Source organism: Gambusia affinis, linkage group LG07, assembly GCF_019740435.1.
Source record: "Gambusia affinis linkage group LG07, SWU_Gaff_1.0, whole genome shotgun sequence".
In the NCBI taxonomy this organism is placed as follows: Eukaryota; Metazoa; Chordata; class Actinopteri; order Cyprinodontiformes; family Poeciliidae; genus Gambusia; species Gambusia affinis.
The window spans coordinates 21,731,494-21,745,064 of NC_057874.1; the positions used below are offsets into that span (position 1 = coordinate 21,731,494).

The 13,571-nt window shown below is 36.5% G+C and overlaps 1 protein-coding gene across 2 annotated transcripts in view; it reads right to left on the reverse strand.

The window, feature by feature from the left end:
- The window catches only part of ppp1r16b (protein phosphatase 1, regulatory subunit 16B), an 83,062-nt gene extending 75,097 nt beyond the window's left edge, over positions 1-7,965 (reverse strand). Inside the window, exon 1 of one of the 2 annotated variants that reach the window (XM_044122403.1) lies at positions 7,790-7,965. The gene's annotated coding sequence lies outside the window, so the exon portion shown is untranslated. Of the gene's footprint in view, positions 1-1,380; positions 1,435-7,789 lie in introns of those variants that run through there. The other variant, XM_044122404.1, reaches the window with a different exon arrangement.
- Between the last annotated feature and the right edge of the window lie 5,606 nt (positions 7,966-13,571).

Genomic DNA, 13,571 nt, shown 5'->3' on the forward strand with positions numbered 1-13,571 from the left:
GGGGAAAACAAGCATTGAGGAAAGCTTAAAAACAAGGCAAAAGGCAAACAGGCAGGAGCTTCTTAGCTCAAACAAGGAGTATACATGGTCTACAAAGACGTAGCATCACGAGAGCACAAACCACAAAAAACACACACATTGCAACAGCAGCCTCGGCACAGTCAGGCAGAACCAGGCAATGGAGCATGCGGTCAGTTTTATACCAATGCGTGCATGGTGCAGACAGTGAGGCAAGACAGAGCAAAGCCGACATTAAAGGGCCCATCTCTATCAAAAAGCACACAAAGAGACACACAACACACTCACTCCTGGATGAATTTTGCCTTTGAAGCTCAACAGCTGTGTTCATCTAGATAAGAGACAGTCTGCTCATCAGGAGAAGAGAGCCTTAATGCACAATGATTTAACTATACATTATACTAAAAGCAGCCTAAATACAATACTTCAGAAAGTTTTCTTCTGTATTTATCATAAATTCAATGTAGTAACACCAAGTTAAGCCAGACTGTCTGTCCTCTACACAATGTGAGAAAAAAACTTTTTCAATCTCCCCACAGTCAAACACCTTCCTGAACAAAGACTGCAAGCCACAATCTCCATGAAGTCACTTCCTCTTCACTACCTCGTTTCACTGACTCCCACTTGTGGCCCACTCTGCAGTGGAAACACACATTGGGCTGTACACACAGCGCCAGGTCAGTATGAAACACTTTGATGCACTGAAGACAATGATTATGCATGAATCAAAGTTTCATTTTTGCCATAATTGGAGACCAACCAAGTTTTGCACGGATGTGAGTATGCAAAAATGGAGGTTGACATAGAGCTGATACATACTCTTGTAAGAAAAACAGTTTCATCTTAAGTATGCTGAGGTTAGGATTTTACAAATTTCCTGCACTCTAAGCTGCAACTCTTAAGACTTTCCAAGTCTGCATTTTTAGAAAAGAAAAAGCAACAGTAAGCAAAGGGCTCATGAAGTAAACCTTTGCTTTATAGAATATTAGGCAGTTGGTGACAAGAGACTGAATACAATTCAATCTACCCTGGACAGGGATGTGGAGCTGGAAGTCAAAGTGAACCACCAATTAGAGAGAAGTGTCAGACACTTTTCTCAGCAGAGCAGCTCAGGGAGTGCAGCAGAGCATCGAAAGTCACTCGAGGCAAATTTAGGGCCTTTTTAGAGACTCACTGTATGGGTGATTTTGCGGTAGGAAAGCTAACACCTCTATTACTGTTATATTTGATGCTGTTTGACATAGGCATCTTTACTAGCCGTTGAACCTAGATGTAAGGTGAATATCCATAGATTGCACCATCCAAGGTTCTTGGTGAACTCAAGAGAAGAGCAAGACTGAAGGTATAAAACAAGTTCTTCACCTTTTGAGCATGAATCTGCTTGGGGTCACGGACGTGCCATCATTTGCAGTGAATCTAATTAAAATGAAACAAAGTTCAGCTGTTATCATAGTTTTCACTTTAGTTCATTTGTATTCTTTAAATAAAACCAAAGTCATGGCTTGGATAGATGTTGAAAATTATCAAATGGGTCTTATTAAGCAAAAGTATCAATCAGGAGAATGATACAAAAAAGGATTTGGCAAAAACATATAGAGTATCTTTAAGGTTTGCTTAACTTTTTCAGTTCTGTCCATAAATCTTCTATTGGACTCAAATCACTTCATTTGTCTGCTATGAATTACTCATCAGACGCTTACAAGGCCAAAGCATCATCATGAAGAATTGTCTTCTTCATTCCTCTTTAATTTGTGCAGACATACATAAATTAAAGAAACCAAACAGCTTATTTAGCAAATAAATGAAATATGTGATAATATGTGATGTTGGTACACAGAACAGACTTAAAGTACAAGGAGGTTAGTCAAAAGTAAAAACAAAAATGTGCCTTTTTATATGAAGTATGTAAATATCTGATTTTCAGACAAGAAGGAATTACTGAAATTGGTAATTTCTCAAATTTGGTTAAAAGACAAAACAGAAAGTGGTCAGACAGACTGCCAAGAAGCCAACAGCAACACTGACAAAGCTGGAAGAGTTTTTGGTAAGTTCAGATTAAGTCATGCATGTGATAACAAACAATCTTTCCCCAATAGAACATTCTTACAAAGAAACCATCAAAAATTGTTTTTTGTTTTTTTAAATCAGATTTAGAGATTCTCCCAAAACCTTTAGGGAGAATTGTGAGATGCAATTGAACTCGAAAAACTCTGAAAGGTATGTTTGTTAGTACAATACACCATCATCACAACAATCCCAAATCCACAATGACTTCCTGTCAATATCCCACAGAAAAATCTTCAGGTGGATGGATTTTATTTTTTCAGCAGCCCAGTCAGTTGAAACATAAAACCAAATCAACAATGAAATAGCTTCTACAGAAGAAAATTAGAGTTTGAGAAGGCTTACCCTGACTCTAAAGTAAATCCAGCAGAGAATCTTTCAGATCTGCTGAAAAAGACAGTCAGCATGAAACATCCTCCAATTTTGACAGAGTAAGATGTATTGCAATGAAAAGTTAGAAATATTACCAATTAGAAATCTGGCCAGCACAAAGACTGCTACATGAAAACATTGAAGGCATACACAAATTAAAGAAACTAAACAAATAGCACTCTTTAAATAAACCATCTAAGTTAGAGACAAATTAACCATATCAGAAATTACCAAGATGTGCATTTTTGGATCCTCTTAGACCTTAGTAACTGTCCGGAGATTTGCCTGTCTCTGTACTAACACCCCAGATTAGCAAGTCTGTGCCTCATCGCTGTCTCTAATCAGACTGCTAATCTACTATAATCTCTTTTCAATTGCGAGCATATTGGTTGCAGGCCCTGCTTACAAAAGACCTTTTTAGCAGCAGGAGGTCAAGGAAAAGATTTTGCAATTCCTACAAAGGAACAAACAAATGTTTGTGCACTTATTGTCACTTCTTTAACTAGCCTGTTAAACATCCAGTCGTATTCAAAATATTCAAAGACTGGCCGATGTCTTTTGCTCTGTCTCCGGGGATACTTCTGTTTCAATATTTTATAAGCTACAGGCAAATCACCATGTTGGAATAATTTAACATCACTACGGCTACAAAACTACAGAGAATATATTATGGAGGCAGCGTATCAGTGAAGAGGGAGTAGTGAAGGAGAGCAGCGGGGCTCCTCAGACATCAGACGCTGCTCACTCAGACACTCAGACGAATCTAATTCTGTCATTTCAAAATAGTTTAGAAAGACTAATGATTTACAGCTTTAAATCAAAGCAAATCAAACTCAAATTTAATTTGTATAGCACATTTTAGCAGCAAGGCATTCCTAAGTGCTTTGCATCATAAACACAAAGTTATGCAACAGAGAATCAACAATCAAAACATTACATTAAGTCAAGTGCCATCATTAAATTTGTAATTGATTATGTTTCAAAAGCAACTCTAAACAGGTAGGTTTTTAGTCGAAATTTAAAGGAAGTCAGTGTTTCAGCTGTTTTACAGTTTTCTGGATGTTTGTTCCAGATTTGTGGTGCATAGAAGCTGAAAGCTGCTTCTCCTCGTTTGGTTCTGGGGATGCAGAGCAGAGCAGACCAGGACCAGAAGACCTGACCACAGCATCTGCCACATGAAGTCTGGAGGAGAGTCTCGGTGTAATAAAAAGATATTAAGATTGTATTTTAATGTTAAGTTTTGAAAAGTGTGAAAAATAATAAATAACTACTTTGGATCCATTTTGAAAAGACAGAATCAGGGTTTAAATGAGTTGAAGAAAGAAAATCACCATCAGCACAATATCAATTTCAGTTTTCTTACACAAGCCGACATTCATTTTGTGAATGTTGCCACAACCCCCCAAAACACAGGAGGCTCTTTAAAACCTGTCCCCAAGTTAAAAACCATATGCACTCTTACTAAATCTAAATGCCTGAGGAATTATGATGCTCTATTTTAGCTTAAAGTCAGGGCCTGCATAATGGTCAAAATAATTATCTCTTGATTTTTCTTTTAATATAAAAACCTACATAAATATGCTAATATCAGGGTTTCGCCCAGAAAACTTGCTAAGCCTGGTAGTTGGGGCGCTCAGCAATGGTTAAAGTTGACAGTAAATTTGAAAATACCACTTGATAATATTGTATTATTGGAAGATTAATATCTGAAGACCAACTATAAAGTCTTCAAAAAAATAAATAAATAAGCAATGCTAAGTCTGGTGGCCCACCAGGTTTATAATACACTGGGGTAAAGACATATGCAGTGTTCAAGCTAAAATAAAAAATAGTTTATTTTGTTGCCTTTGTAATTAGAGCTTCATATATCAAAGTCAAAGGTCCACTGAAAACAGACCATACAGTAAATAAACCCGAAACCCTTGAGCGTAAAAACATGAAGCACATTTTTGACAGCAGAAAAAAATTAATGCAGCCATAAACCATAAGTCTTCATACATTGTGATGCGAGTCTGTGGGACATTTCAGGTAATTTTGCATGCATCAATGCCAATCATCAATGCAACACATTTGCTCAGTAAATATGCTGGCAGACTGCACGCCTCTTTCTCCAACAGCTGGTGCAGATGCTAAGAGAAATTACAGGGGGAGCAATGAGAACGGCTTAATGCATCAAAGATTTAAAAGCCAACGAAAGCCAGGAAGGCCTGCCACCTGTCTTAACTGAGTCTACATCAAGGAGAACAGTAAGTTCAGGATATTTCATGAATTCTGGAGAGTGAACAAAGAACAGAGCAAGATACAGAAGTTCACTACTTAAAAGGCAATCAGAAGAACTTGCAGTACTGAAAGAATTATGTTGCAGGTTCTGAAAATGTTAACATTTTTCATTCAGCTGGAACAGGCAAGTGATTTAAAAGATATAAACAATTAAATATCAGATGAATTAATTCAGATTTCCTGCTTTGATTCAGTTTTCCAACTGGTAACCTCCAGGCACTGGGGTGTAAGCAGGATAAGGAAATTTTATTTAGCCCCTAGAAATGCTGTTCTACCACAATGTTTTCAAGATGACAGGATAATTAGAGCAACCAGCTTCCCACCCACAGTTGCACAACTTCTGTTATTCAAAAATCAACTGGATTTAAGTCTGCGTGCAACATCAAATGAACTGCAAAAGCAACCATTCCAGCACTGCTGCAAGTATCTTTGATTTAAGGCAAATAAGAAAACAAAAGTCTAACATTTATATGTATAATTTCTAAAAAAATAAATAAATAAATAAAAATAGCTCTGATCAATGAAAACGTCCACAGATTGTATGCAATGGCTACAAATTTGAAGAATGTATTCCTATATTTAGAGGTCACATAGAAAGTTCAACTTAAAAATAAAATTTTTTCAAAGAGGCCAAAATAAATTTCTATATAAATACTCCCTTTTTCATGGCTATGCTTTAAATAAGAGAAAAAAATACTTTGAATAGCAACAAATTGAGGTAGGAACATTTTATAGGGCCTTATTCAGCTTTATGGTCGACTACAATGTGAAATAAAAAGGGCAATGTTACAGACATTAAATCATCCATTCATTTAGCTTTAATCGCTGCTCTTAAAACTGAAATCAGTCCTATCGTGATTTTGTTGAAATGGCTGCCTGTAGTTTCTCACTGCATTTAAACCTTTTTTATTGAGCCTATATTAAGTTTAAATAGCTTCTACAGCACTGAAGTTGGCTGTCTGAGGTTTTCATGACATAACCTGCTTGTCATAACTCTCTGTCAGGTTGGACCGTTAAGAGGCATGCTTAGGGTTGCTGCTTTGTAGAGTGGTAAAACTACTTAGCAGAGTACCAAGGGTACACCATCACAACACTTTCTGCTCTTTTCACGTTGTTCTTCAAACTTGTTTGTCTCACGTCTTGTTTCCAGAAACAAACTGATGTAAGCCTCTGTCAGCAGCCAGCATTTAAAGAGACGCAGCTTTAAAACGCAGCCAAAAAGGAACTGTCACACAAACCAGACAGATAGACACTTATCCTCTGCAGAGGAAGTTAACTCTTTGTAATAATGCGCAGTGAGTGCCTTTTTTATTTGACGTGTAGGTAGATGATGCTTTCTTCGGAAACATTTCTGTTGAATCTTTATTTTAAGGAAATCAAAACACTAAACCCTATAATGTTCAATCATGTGTCACAAGAGCAGAAACTTTAAACAACTAACCATTAGAAATAAGGTAGAAAGACACTGAAGGTCATGTTGATAGATAATGACAGACTTAAACTCTTCACTCAATTTATGTCAACGTTTGTTGAAGCATCTCAGTCACTAAGATGTAGATTAGGGGGATAGACACAAATGACAAGAACTATCCATCCAGATGGCCAAATATGTTATTGGCAAAGCAGTGGTTCAATGCACAGCACATAAAATATAATAGTGAACCAAAAAATTGATCAAACTAGTTGTTTGTGTCCATTGTGATATTCCACAGACTTACATTGCAAGGATAGTTGTGATTCAGCAATTGGTTGGCTCTAATTATTCAGTTGTTTTTTTTAAACAAAATGCAAAAGAATAAGCAAATTGTACAGCCGCTTTTTAAAAATGCAGTTTTGAGTCCATCAGAAAATAGCTTGACTCTGTAAAAGATTACAGGATTATTTCCAGTTAAGCATTTAAGTAGAACTGTATAGATTATAAAATATCAATATCACAATCACAAAGGAGAGTTTGGATGTGCCATGTACACATGGATAGTATTTTCAAATCGTGCATCCTTAGTTTACATGCCTTAAAAATCTTTCAGCAGTTTGAAAGCTCTCTGACTTTCAAAAGCAATGATCAAAAAAAAATCCAGATCCTAACAAACCAAGATTTTGCTGTGTAGTGGTAATATGGTAATGATAGAAACAAAAGAGCAATGAGGTAAATGTGGGGTAAATGCAACCAATTTCATCATCACAACATTAAGCGCCCTGCAGCCCTTCATAGTTTTTCTCAGACTTGTATTAAACTTGAAAAATGTATGAGATTGCAAGACGCTAGCTTATTTATAGACAGAATATAATGAGTAAGAATTGGAACATTTTTTTATTTTAGCATTTGACCAGCTGATCACCAATCAGAGGCGGCCAAGGGGGATTGCTCGATATGATTGGTGCTTCTCATACTATTTTGAACTTACAGTAACTTTAAGGGCTAACTTTTTATTCCAAATCATAAAGTTTGAAAGAAAAAATAATATAGTTTTAAGTAGTAAAATCATATATAACACGAGGAATTAGATTCAACGTCAAGTGTTTGTCCCGACACTGCTCCTCCGTTGAAGATTTGAAGTTTAAAACCAAACAAAACAAACATCCAGTTGATGAGCGGTCAGCATCTTAAAAAGTGAACTATTTGTGCAGCTCCAAACATTTCAAACAGCGTTAACCCGTCCCAGCAATCCAGAGCCCCATAGCATCAGGGGAAATACTGTAGTTGTTGCAGACAGAGCCATGTGTGTACAGTGGCGTAGTGGCAGTATGAAGGAGGAGATGCAAGAGCCGCTCTGCTAATCTCAGACCGTGCCGCTGAATGTAACAGGCAGCGGAAGCGGCGCTTTTCTCCGGCTTAACTACAGGTTGATAAACCGTTTGTTTACCCTCAAAGGGCGACAAAGTGAGCTATCCGAAACTGTTTCCAACAAGCCGGACATGCCTCCCTCTTCCAGTCTGCCTTCCTCTAGAGAGAAAGGGGGAAAAAACCCACAGCTTCTACCCTCAATTATAACCAGTCCGGAGCTCACCCCTTAAAAAAAATAAACTGGTAGTATGTTTGAATTTCTGCACTTACCTCAGTCTGGGTTTAGATGTTCACATTGGATGGGCCGAAAGGACGGCGGTATCCAACAGAGTTAAACTTGTCCCGTTAGAGAAGACACGATATTGCTGAGGGGAAAAAAAAAAAAAAAAAAAAAAAGAAGCTCAGAGTGTGTATGCGTGTGTGTCTGCGTGTGTGTGTGTGCGTCTGCAGGGTCGCTGCCTCTCCTCGTTTCAAGTCACTCCTAGGGGGCGGGGCTGAGAGGGAGGAGGAGACTGAGGAGCGGCTGCTGCTCCAGAGACATGCAGGAGCGCACCTAGAGGGGCCACACACCCCTCAGAGAGACCCAGAAAGAAAAAACTCACACAATCTTTTTTGTAATTACTTCTTTGTGTTTAGGTTTAAAAATAAAACAATAATGATTACAAAAACGCATTTATACTGACAGGATGCAATTTTAAAAATAGTTAGGGTCAGAGTAATTACTTTTTTACCGACCTGGATGTTTTCTCTGAGTTTTGAGATTGGAAACAAAACTATTGATGTGTTTAAAGCTACATGGATTTCATGGATTTACCTCAGAAGTTGATTCCCAGAGCAACATTCCAGTTAACTTAGGCAAAGAAGTTGGGATTCCAACATGGTGACATCCAAGTTTCCAATGTTTGTCTTACCTCTTACAAGCACTGTTTTTAAGCTACTTCCACATGCAAACACTGCTTTTCAATCAGACAGTTTAGAGCTGCAGGTGCTACATATAGCAATGATTTTAGAAGTACACTTACAAGTGTGTGTTGTAAAATAAACATCTTTCCCCCACAGCATTTTGTTGTTGATGTGAAGAGCCACACAAGATCTTAAAGTCAGCATTTGAAAAATTCTCAGACTTACCAAGTGAGTAGTTTGACTTCAGGGAGGCTGTTCCAGTTGACTTGTTTGAGTCAGAAGTCAAATTTCCCAAGTTCCTACTACAAATTGAATGTACCTGACTGACCACTGCTTTCACGGCAGTGTCTAGAGAGAGGTGTGTGTGTGTTTACTCTGAAAGTCAGCTTCAGACATTTAATAAACAAAGCCTAAAAAATGTGATCCAAATGAATATCATAAAATATTACTTTGACTGCAGGAGGTACTCCATCTCTTTGACAGCCACCACAGAAGGCTGTCAAAAAATACTTGGGTGAGTTCATCTCTTTTACACTTGAAGTTATCAAACTGTAGATGAGGAGGGTATGGCTGCATATAAAGTTTAAAAATCCTGAAATGATGATGATCTGCTTTAATGCAAAATTTGACAGCAATTTTACAAACAAAAAAAAACAGATAACAGATACGTTAGAGAGCCTCAGACAATTTAGAAATCTGTGGATTATGGAATTTCCTCAGATATAGCTACGGTACTCAAACCATGTACTTTTCAAAACAGCTGTATATCTATCAAGAAAGGAAACAGTGTAGCATCATTTAGTTTAATAACGATAAATTTGGGGAATGTCATCATTTGGAAGGTGTTCAAGGTGTTTTTCCAACTATTAACTTATATGCTCTGACTTTAAGTTCAAATGGAACATATGAGAACCAAACAACGTCAGCTTGAAGCCAAGAGTGTTGCAAAACATTTTTATAACTAACTGGCTGGAGAACTCTCTGACTAACTCCTCTATGGTATGCCACAGATAGCAGGATGCAGCTGTTACGATTGTTGGGAAATCAAACTGCTTTCAGTTTGATGTGCCGGTATAAAGTTTGCAATTCTGTTGTTTCTTTTATTTTATTTTTCTTAAAGACAATTTACCATCAAACAAAATACAGCAATTAAATGCATCTAACTGGTTGTTGTAGAGGAAAATAGGGCAATTTTTAGTACTGGGAAATGTTCTCCCACTTGTAGAGCTCTCCTTTTACTTATATATGTATTTTCCTTTATAAGTATTTTATTTTAAACAGATTTTCCCCCCTTTACATTCTCTTACTGGTAATACATCAAACACTCATCAGTCTAAAGCCATGGATCACATATAAAAATTACATATTGCTCAGCTGTGTTTTTTATTTAAAGATAATGTTTTGGGGGGATAGGAAATGTACTTATTTCATTGTAATTTTACAAAGTAGAAAATCACAGATATGCTGCAAAATCTTCAGATGGCATAGTTTAATTTCCTTTCATTTCTGCTGTAAATTTCTTACAGTGAGTCTATCTGATAATACTCCAGGGCTTAACAGTCCAGAACTGCCTTTTTGAAGTTTTCATTGGAAAGAATGATCTTTGATCTACAAAGAATAAAATTTTTATACTCGCTGAGGCGGCATAACTGGCCTCTTCCTTCCTTTCTCGCTTTATTATTAATCATTTAGTGACTTCATGCAGCTCTGTAGAGATGAATATATCAGAAATGTCTGTCTGAGGACTAATTGAAGGTCCTAAAAAGACTTTGAAGGATGACTCCACAATGTCAGATATCTATGGATCTCAGTCCCTGAAAATTAAACATGAGCATTTTATTCAGCACACAGAAACATTAACAGAAAGTTCTCCCCTCCCTCACTGTGTGAGTTAAGGTGTATGTAGGTCAGCTGTAACAGTTGATGGAGTAACATAATTGTTCTTATGTGTTCACCATCTCCTAAACCAAATTCCCAAGGTCCCAGAGCAGTTGGAAGTGGTCTGCAGGTTCAAGACCTTACTTCCTACATATTTCATGGATTTGCACTTGGCCCACTTCTCTCCAGGAGCAGAAAATATTTGGTTTATATCAGCATAAAGATTTGAAGTAGAAGATGTTTATTTGAGATTCTTTATTTATTTATTAAATCCTAAACAGAAGTCATATAACTTTGCTTTGTTTTGCTCAAACACCAGTGGACACCACCACACAAACATCAGAATAATTGGAGAAATGTGGGAATGATGGGTATAAATACATAATGTGCTCATTTTTCAAACTGGTTACCTTCCTGGTGTTGCTTCTCCCCGTTTTTCTTTTATCAATATCCTATGATTAACTGATCATTTCACTCCAATGATCAGACTCATTTCTATCATCCCAGAAAGAAAGTAACAATTTTTAAGAAATAATAATCTCTCCTTAAATCTTAAGGTTGGTTGATTCTGCTCCTGCACGTGCTTGATCAAAATCACCACAACGTTATGAAATGAGCTTTTAAACAGGAACATATTCAACACTCAGGTGAACAAAAAGAGGACTGAGATAAAAGGCTTCCACAACGCTGCAGAACTTCTGTTTCAGGGGCTTTTTATGAGAGTTAACTTTAATTAATTAACTTTAATTCTGTGATAACTTTAATTTTAATTCTATAATACACATCTGTGTATGTTGACATCTGTGTATGTCAACATACACAGATGTGTAAAAAATCCACTCTTAAGTCATTCTTTCAGTCTTTGTCCCCTCCAAGTACCAGCATGTACGAGCTCAAGTAGTTGTCGTGGAAAAGCATAAAGGTACTAATGAACGCATGAAGATGATGCAGGTTCTTTTCTTCCTTTATCTTTTTAAGATCAACTGCATATCTATCACTGAGACCATCATTCCTTATGTAAATTACATTTGAGCACGCTGCTCATTTTACTTCAACCTGCTTCTTTTAAAGCAGAGAAGTCTGAGGTTTCAGTGCCTTGACAGGATTTCACACAAAGGGAACTTGAGATTTTCATTGAAGCAACATGGTATTACTGCAATTTGGGAGATCAGGGGCCTAATTAAGTTTAATTGTTTCAGATTAGTTTATAATTCAACACTCCAGAGTTTGAAGAGGTTTCCATTGTCCTAGTTGCTTTTTATTGGTGGCCCTATTGATTATTAATTATAGATTGACTGCAGTTCCAGTGGTGTAGTTTCATCTCAGCACATGTATGTATGAAGTTGTTTTTTGCAGTAATAAATGGTTGAGAGGTAAACTTGTTTAAACTATCCAACTAGTGTTTAGCAGTGTTTACATCACCTTTTATTTGGCTCAACTCTGAAACACTTTCCTCATTGTTTTAGTTTTAATGCTATAATATAAATTAATTTCACTAAGCACTGGTATTTATGCATTGCACTGCTAAACATTTTGATGCCAACAATTTTTATTGATTTTTCTTCACAAAGTTTATTGGTGAGCAGTGTGATGGATGGATGGCCCATAAACTGCAGTACTGACATGCATTAAAAATTCCCTTTTTTCCAAATGGGCATTGGTCCTGGTTTAGTGTAATATGTTGCTGATTTAAAATGTTAAGGAGTCATCATCTATGACATACGGCATGTCTTACATACCCAATGAACAAATGGCTGCTTTTCTGTTTTCACTACGCAGCACTAAAAGCTCCCTTTGTTGAAAAACCTCAACTTTCTTTTCTTCTTTAATACATATTTTGATCCAGGAATCAATATTCAGTCCATCTTCCCACATGCAGTTTTATAGACTACAGTATTAAAGTATTTTATTAGCATTAGGTCTAGAATCAAAATTGTTTTTGAATTTCTTTGCTGCTTGTTTAGTTTTAATAGTTTAAGTCATTGTTTTGTTAAATTACATTCTACTTAGGGATTCTCTTCTTTTCTACTTTCTGTGTGTTTATTTTTCTTCAGATTTTCTGTTTTTTTTTTCAGCTCCCCATTCTTCACAGCTGTTCTCTATTAAATAGCCCCACATAATTCCCACAAAGTTTTTCTGTAAGAATATTTATGTTAGATTTAACTGCATTGAAATCCATTCACTAATTTCTCTCAATCCTGGTTACTTAACACTTAACCCAGGTCTCAAAATCCAGTCCTCAAGGGTCTGTGTCTTGTAACTTTTAAATGTGATCCTGGTCCAACAAACCAGAATCAGAAACATTCTATATATTTATGCAAGAATGTTTAGTAGTAAGAAGGATGTGGTTGTGAGCAAATGTTTATGAAAGTGTAAAAAGGCATTTGCTTTATGCTGCTGCTGTTTTGGACTTTATTTTTTAATTATTTAGATACCATGCAGTTTACTCTATGAAGTGCACATCTCTGAATTAAAACTTTCTCAATTTATCAATTAATGTGGAAAAACTTATTGAATTTATTTCCTATAATGCTGCACATTGTCTTTAATACTTCAATTCATCTAGCTGTCAAAAATAATTTTATTATTAACATTCTGTGAATTTTCCTGAGCACAGAGATCTCAGTATTACACTGTACTGTGAGTATTTTCTCTAGAAAGATCAGTATGTTGCTGGCATACAAAGATAGACATTCAGGTAGATATAAGGCTGTATAACAGTATAAAAGCTTAAACGTCAAATGAGCAGCACAGCTGGAGAATTGCTCTTCTTCATACTGCAGCCTGTATGTATTCAGTGTGCCTCATTTAGATTCTGCCACTTAAAGACCATTTCAGTGCCTCTTCATCGTGTCGCAGAGGCAGTGATTACCCATGTACCACATGTCACGCAGCGAGGAACAACATTGCCTCTCTGGAGAATATTTTAGTTTTTATTCTCCTTAAAATTTTTTTACTGTAAACCAGATTAAGCTGTGATTACTTTTTTCTTACTAACACCAGCCTTCTATTTTTTCTGTGCTTCCTGTGCATATGATAGAATAACTTAAAATATATCACCATGAACAGATTTTGATCATTAATATCAAAAGTATTTGCAGACTACTAAGATTCTCCACTCTTTACGTCAGTGTTCAAAAATGAGGCAATACATTTTCAAAAGTTTGTGCACTGAATTATCTTTGGGAATAATATCAAACTTTAGATGGAGTTTGGGTTGTTTCAAAGCTCAATAAAGCTTTGAAAACTTCCCCCCCCTACTGAGCTTGGA